We start from the raw sequence: 7746 nt of genomic DNA, 5'->3' as shown, positions 1-7746 counted from the left end.
CTTTCCAGACATATTTGCGGGGTTGGGTGCGGGCATGGCCCTTGTGAACATTTCTCTGAGTTGGTACCATGTGGACATTTTCCTCAGTTCCCTCATCTTGCTGACCTCCCTCTGCAACCTGTCCTTCATCATCCTGGCCCCCATCATCTTGACTTTCAGCATYCTGACTGTCTGCATCTCCTTCATCATCCGTATCTCCTATATTTCTAGTGTTCTCTGGTAGCCACTCCTCATCACTGCTGTCACTATGCTCATCATCAGAAGAGTCGGAGGGAATTTCCTTGACTATTCTATAGTGTTCCTTATTCTTTGCTGCACTTGTGGTCTAAAAGTATGAGAAAATGATAATTTTACCAAGACAAACTACAACTAATCTGCATAAGAAAGCATATTTTTTAAAACTAACTTATAGATATACTCAAAATGAATTAAATTACAAGCAAAACAGTTATAATGAAAGGTAAATCAACTACATGACTTATGTTAAAAATATAGTCAGCGATGCATGATGTCCACTGTGTTGGACACATGTTTAATCACAATTTCCTACTTATGTGAAATAAAATTTTCCAAACTAAGTTAATAATATTGTTACTTAGATACTTCTGCATGTCAGCATATTTTTTTACCTCCAGGATTCTCCTAGAATAGAAGGACTGAGAGGATATTCCAGGAGTGGTCATCGAGTGTGTCTGTCTGCCAGCCATCTTGGACTCCAATGACATTAACTTGTAGTTACAACAACTTGCCGCTGAATTAACCTCAATGGAGGGGAGCAGTAGAGAGCATTCTAAGGACTGATATGCAATTCCACCATAGAAACCACTGCATTTAGGAAACAATGACTTTTAAACAGCTGTCCACTGTAGTGACCGCTATGCACCAGAGGGTTTTAATCATGAAAACGTTTTATTTAGATCCTTAAAATTTTGTAAAGGTAGCAGAAAATAGACAACACCAAGCCAAACTCAAACCAAACATTTGAAATTTAATTTGACTTTAATGGATCTCAACGGTTTATTAACTGAGAAAAACATGTTTGATGTGCATTACCACTTACTAGTTCTGTTTGGTCCTGCAGCTTGAACACATCAAACACTTTTTAAACCGCATTTTACTGCATGTTTTAATTCTCTCCCTGTTGTTGTTCTTAGGCCTCCATGGAGCCATCATCTTATGCAGGTGTGCTAAACCAGGGAGAAAACTAAAACATGCAGGAGGCCGGCCCTCCAGAACCCACTTTGGGCATCACTGCTACACACTCAAACCTTCAACATAAATGCACATTATGCAGGGCAGAACAAGGAGGAAGAGAGAGGATTGGACCGACCCAAGTCTCCACAGTCAGATACATTTAGTATCTGTGACCATTTCTACAAATTTCTGTTTTCTCACCAGGAGCAGCAGGTTAACAGCACAAAGAGGATTCATTCTCTTTGTTCCTCTCATCATCTTTGGTGGAGCAGATCTTTTCCTCTATATTTTGAGCAGAAGCTCTTGATTCATTGCTTTCTTTCCTCTCTGCAGAGGAAGAACAATAAAAGTAGGAGAGTAATTATGTTTGTGTGGTTTTAGTCAGGAAATGGGTGATAGTAATGTTCCAGGTACTTTGACCTGAACAGGATGTTTTCCTGCCTCATTTGAACCAAAAAGTCAGAAGTGAGTCTAACTTTAGATAGATAAGGAAATAACTATCTTATATCTTAATATCATATTTCTTAATTTAAGATTTGAAATTTGTCTTGCCTTTGTGACATTTTGTTTTACTTTCCTCAGTTTGTAACGATTCTTTTTTTTACTTCTTCTTTTTGCTGCTCAGTTTATCATATCAACTTTTTTATTACTAATGTTTGCCTGCCATGCTATTATCTTTGACTTTTCTATAAAGACTGGGAAAAACAACAAAACATTGCCCTAAATCCACCTTTTAACTCAAAACGTCACATGCAACAATGATTTGTGGGTAATACACTTGGCCAAAGTCCCTCTGAATGCGGGCTTCGTGTAAAGATGGAAATAGTACCCAAAATGGGCGGGTCGAAGGGCGGATGTGGAGAATAACACACTAGGCAATCAAACTCTTCAACATGAAAGCACATTTGAAAGACCCTAGGTGGAATGAGGTGGGAGTGCGAGTATCGGGACAGGGCCTTAGTTTCTGGGACCATTTCTACTCAGTTCTTTTTCTCACCTGGAGCAGAAGGTTTAGGGGACAGAGAAACTTCCTCCTCTTTCTTCCTCACAACATCTTTGATGGAGCAGACATTGTCCTCTGTGATTCCAGCTGAAGGTTTTGCTTCATCGCTTTCTTTCCTCACTGCATGGAAGAAAAATAAAAGAAACATCTTCTTAATGTAGAGTTGCACTATACTGGAAAAAACATTAAAATATAAAAATATTGACTGATTTACACTTTTTCTTTACCATCATCAAAAAAAATCGTCATTTTCTGTTACATTTTAAGATCTGTTACCAAATTTGTTGGAATGAAAGGCAGAGAAAGTCCTTCATTTGGCCAGATATTAAATGTACCAGCAGAGTTTGAAAGCATCGCACATAAAAATTAAAATCATTGCAAAGTCTTTTCATATTTTGTCAAATCTGGTTAAATATGGCAGCCATCATGAGTAAAACAACATGATGATTTTTAATAAAGCACAGCAAAACTGGTTTGCTTCAATGGGCCCCACACTGATGATGAGAGCATAAATCTCAGAAGATTTATGCTCAGAAGCATAAATAAACCTTCTGATTTATGTCGTCTGCTCTCAAGATCCTGAACCAGCAAAATTGCTTCATGTCTGATGAACCTCTGGATTTCTTCACACTGAACCAGTCATATTAATTATGATATCCAGATTTTACTCTAGAAGTTGAGGTCTGGATCAGTTTTGGACTAATAAGTGTTACAGGTGGTTCAGAAGGACCTGATAGTCGAATCTGACATGAACTTCTTCAGTCTGACTGACCTTCAGCTGCAGCTTCAGGACTCAGATCTTTGAGTTTCTCCACCAGGTCTTTCCTTTTGATCTTCAAAATATTCACCATGACCTCCACAGCTTCATTCAGCCTGTACTTCTGCACCATCAGGTCAACGACCTCTGACCTCTCTGCCTCCTGCATTTCATCGTTTTTGATGGGATTCTTGTCATCCCAGGTCTTCTTAATCTTCTTCTTCAGATGCTTTTTGAATTTGCTGAATTCTTCGTCTGATAGATCATTCAGGAGTTGAACAAGGTTCTGTTCGTCACACAGCTCAAGCTGCAGGTGGAACCAGAGGACAACAAGTTTGAAGATTTATTGGTTTCTCTACTAATGAGGGGCCCCATGTATAAAAAAGAGCATAGCTTTCATACTGAACTTCTGCAGTAGTGACCGAACACCATTGCTTGATAAATCTGGATTTGCAGTCACTTTGGTTCAGCTGCATGTCCATTCAAGTTGCTTCAAGCAAAATGAGGCATCCAAAAAACCCACCATGTCTCTGAGTAACCATGGTAACGGCCCTGCTTGTTTGCTACCAACACTACTAATCGACAACATCCTGACTGAAAATCCTGATCTGTCAGACAGTTCCTCTTGAAATGAAATGAATCACAGAGAAGTGAGAACTAAAACTGAATGACTCCTTCTGTAAGGTCAAGACCAGTTCCAGCTCGTCGTCGTCGTCATCATCATCATCATCATCATCATCATCATCATCATCATCATCATCATCATCATCATCATCATCATCATCATCATCATCATGTCCCAGTCAGTCAGTCTGACCTCTGAACCCTCAATCCTCCAGCAGACTCAAAGCATCACTCCACCTTTATTCAGCCACTTATGGATGTGTGATTGTCTCCAGCTGAAGAACCATCAAACCTGACCTGGTAGAAGTTAATCTGCTGATCCAGACCCGGACTCTTTTCTCTGAAAGTCAAAGTGCCTCTTATGTAATGTACATGCATTTCATGCTCATTGGTACAAAGACCCATGAGCATTTACTTTTACAAGAGGAAAAAAATGAAGAAATTTACTCTTTAGATCTGATTGAGGTTTTCCCATCATTTATATGTTACTGAGATTAAATCCAGTTCTCTTTATTTAAGTTTAAACAATAAACGATTAAAATCAGAAAAACAAGGTTTGATAATGTGTTAACACTTGGAGACAGATTTCAATTAGTTTTGGTGCTTTGTGATTTAATGTTGACATTTTTGCAGAACCCGGTTGTGAGATAAACGTTGTGCTGCAGGTTTTAAGTTTATATATTGTTTCCACTAAAACCCAACATGTAGTGTTTAGTTTCCAGGAGGCCAGAGTGAATCTTCCTCACCGTCTCTGTTTTCTCTGATGAGCAGCAGCAGGTATAAAAACTCAGAGGAACGATGGAGCAACATCCTGCTGAAACAAACCAGGTTCTGATTGGTTTTGCTGAAGCTGTTGTCAGGGACCAAAGTGAAGATCTGATGGTTTTATGGATTCTGATTTGCTTTAGAACCGGTCCTATAAGACGGTGTAGCTGCAGTGGACATGAGGGACAAAGCTGTCCCTGACCTACCCGGGTTATGCTGCTTCCCGTCCTACGTTGAGTTCTGCAGATCAGAGATGATGAAGGTCCTAAAATATAAAATGAAACTTAATCAGTTTTAAGTGTAATTCAGTGAGTTTTGGTGCTTTGTAGTTTGTTAATGTAATAATTAAGATAATAACTGAATAATTAATTTAAACATATATCAATTATCTGCCTGTTTTCATCCATCATCTGTTATTTAGTCATTTACTGGAAGATTACAATTTTTATTTTGCTTAGAGAATTTTTATTTTAATTATTGTGAGAAAAAATAGAGATTAAGACAATTTGATCTTCTGTCTTGGGGCCCTAAAGTTCTTACAGCGCCCCCTGGAAGGTGATCCACCAGGTTCTGATGTTATTATAGTGTTGTTCCTCCAGGGGGCGCTGTTGTAACCCCTACCTTGATCAGCTTTCAACAAGTGAACCACATGCACCCTGTACTGACATGAAGATTGATGAATAATTTGGTGGGAAATATGAAAACTGTTCATCAGTTTCCTTCCACTGTACAATTATGCAACAGCTTATAGAATACTAATAATAGAATATATAATAATTTGTTCTGGTCTCACATAAATACCAGGTTGACCACTGGAGCTGATAAAATATGATGTTTAAAGGGTGAAAATACTTTTGTATAGTTTGAATTTAAAATTCAGACTTTAAGTCTAGTTTCTGTCTTGAAAGTTTAGATAAACTATCCAATCACATCACTTGTTAAAGCAAATATTAAATTTTAATTTGGTCAGTGCGTTCATATTTCTTAGGAATCCAGAGTTCAATTATCATCTCATGATGTTTTTCTTACTGTGGTTTAGCCGAATGACCAGAACCAATTTCATTACCAGCAGTTGAGGCGACCCAGGTCGACCTCACATTTAGACAACCTCAGACACAACATGGAGTTTATTTACTGTCATTTATCTGACAGGAACCAGGCAGAACCAGCAGAATTAATCAGAAAATGTGAAAACATGCATCGTACCAGACTTTAGCTCCAGGATCTATCTTCTACCTGCAGTCCTTCAGACATAACAACTTATGGATTATACATAAAGATAAGAACTAAGCAGCGCTTTGAGAGACAAAGAGTTTCGTCCTGCTGCGAGGAGCAACAAGAAGAAAACCTGGAAAAAGACGAAACTCAGTGAGGAGGAAGAGAGGAAATTTGTGGACTGGTTAAAGCTGGTTCTGATCCACAGACAAGAGAAACATCAGTTTCTGATGAACCCAGACTGATGAGGAACGGAGTGATATCATCATCATCATCATCATCATCATCAGCTTTATTAAAGACAGAAATGGGTCCAAAAAAATGTGATTCACTTCCTGCTGATTTCAACATGCAGAAAAACTAGTTTTTAATGTTTTTGTTCTGGTTTTTAGGTTAAAATACCAGAAAGTGTTGCTGCAGCAAGAACAATGATGCACTGTAAAAAAGTTACATTAAGTTGTCAGTTTATTTAGGTTAAATCTGGGAAGTTCATTCTTGCTCCACACCAACAGATCAGCTTTAGATGCTGCTGTGATACAGCTGATCATTCATCAGGTTAACTGTGCAGTAACTGAGCAATGTATTTATAGTTTGTTCAATATTTCTATCATTGTTAATTCATCCATCCATTTTCTTACACCCTTATCCCATTGGGGTCGGGAGGGGTTCACCATGGGCTGGTCGCCAGGGCAACAAAGAGACAGACAAGACAAACAACCATGTACACACACACTCACACTTACGGAGAACACATTATTTCCATCCTGTGGCTCAAAATGGAGGCTGATCTGAAGGAGAACAAAGTTAGTTTCAGTTGTGATGCAGCAGGTGATGCAGCAGAAAACCTGGTTGGGACCTGGAGATGTGGTTGAACTCCACATTCCACAACTTCCAGTAAGATTTCTATTGCTTTATTTTGCAGATCATAGCAGGTAAAGCACACAGTAGAAAATCCAGCAAAACAGAAAAAAAATAACAAAACGTAAAAATCTTTGAATCCTTGAATCATGTTTAATTATCTTACCTAAAACTGTGGCTGAGTGAACTTTTTTAATGCAAGCAGACGGAGAAAGAGAGGCCCACACCACATAGAAATCCTTTTCCTGGGTTCATCCATTTAGTCTTTGAGTAAATTACTTGGCAAAAATCCAATTTTCCCCAGTGGACAGATGTAGCCCCAAAGTTCTAATAAAAAAAATTTAACTTGTTCTTGACAAAAACCTGAGAAAGTTCTTGGCTCCAACAAAAATAAAACCTGAGCATGAAGCAGCACCCTGGAGAGTAAATCCAGATTCTGAAACATCAGCCTTTGGCTGGTGGGTCGACCTCATCAGGGCTGCAGTTCTTCTCTCCAAACCCTGAAGGTCGTCACCATCTCTTCTCCCCATGAGAACACAAAGACTGTCCCTGAGGCACAACCCCAATTATCAGCAAGTGCTTCTGCTTTACGCTGTTTTGGGCAATAAAGTCTCTCCCCTTTACTGGAAGATTCCTCTTTTTGCCGTTGAAACTGTTGCGACAGATTCTCCCTGCAGTCGTCTGAACTCTCTGTCCACAACAACTTCCTCTTTTCTCACAACACTTCTGTTACTTATCTAACTGATTAATACGTTTTATACATTTGCAACCAAACATTATTTAAATAACAGAGACATCACGTTTCTTCCCAATTATTAATATTATTGTTAAATATTAATTCATTAAATTTGAAGCATTCAATTCACCCGTTATCAAAATCATCTGACTGTTTACAATTATAACTTATCAATTATTAATTATCAATACAGCTTAGATCAACTTTCCATCATTATAACTTTTCCATGTTTACAATTTCTTACAACTCCCAAAAAGTTTCAGACAGTTTCTTCTACAGATGAATTAAACAAGTAAATTAAATACAGAAAAAACGCAATAAAAACAAATTATTATTTTAAAGTGCAGAACAAGTCATGGTCCCTTCAGTTTGTTTACGGTCAGAGCTAGCTTGTTGCTGCTAGATTGGGGAAAGACCTGAGGAAGAGGACAAAAACCCAGAATGTTGTCCAAGGAGTCAAAGGTCAGCCTGTTTCCCAGCTGGTCCAGAACAACGTGACCAGTGATCTCTCTTCACTAAACCAAAGGAGCAAAATAAATAAACTCAGCGTCGCTTTAAGAAGAGCAGGAAACCAAGATGGTCGCCTTTCCTGCT

At 38.5% G+C, this 7746-nt stretch overlaps 1 long non-coding RNA gene across 1 annotated transcript in view; it reads right to left on the bottom strand.

Moving 5' to 3' along the window:
* The window catches only part of LOC108167055 (uncharacterized), a 10646-nt gene extending 3975 nt beyond the window's left edge, over nucleotides 1–6671 (bottom strand). The window contains exons 1-4 of the long non-coding RNA XR_001777459.1: nucleotides 6583–6671; nucleotides 6302–6346; nucleotides 4550–4608; nucleotides 2192–2317 (exon numbers count right to left, since the gene is read on the bottom strand). This is a non-coding gene — a long non-coding RNA (uncharacterized LOC108167055). The remainder of the gene's footprint in view (nucleotides 1–2191; nucleotides 2318–4549; nucleotides 4609–6301; nucleotides 6347–6582) is intronic.
* Nucleotides 6672–7746: the final 1075 nt, after the last annotated feature.

The sequence above is a fragment of the Poecilia reticulata genome, linkage group LG2 (genome assembly GCF_000633615.1).
Source record: "Poecilia reticulata strain Guanapo linkage group LG2, Guppy_female_1.0+MT, whole genome shotgun sequence".
In the NCBI taxonomy this organism is placed as follows: Eukaryota; Metazoa; Chordata; class Actinopteri; order Cyprinodontiformes; family Poeciliidae; genus Poecilia; species Poecilia reticulata.
This window is presented reverse-complemented; position numbering and strand designations above follow the sequence as displayed.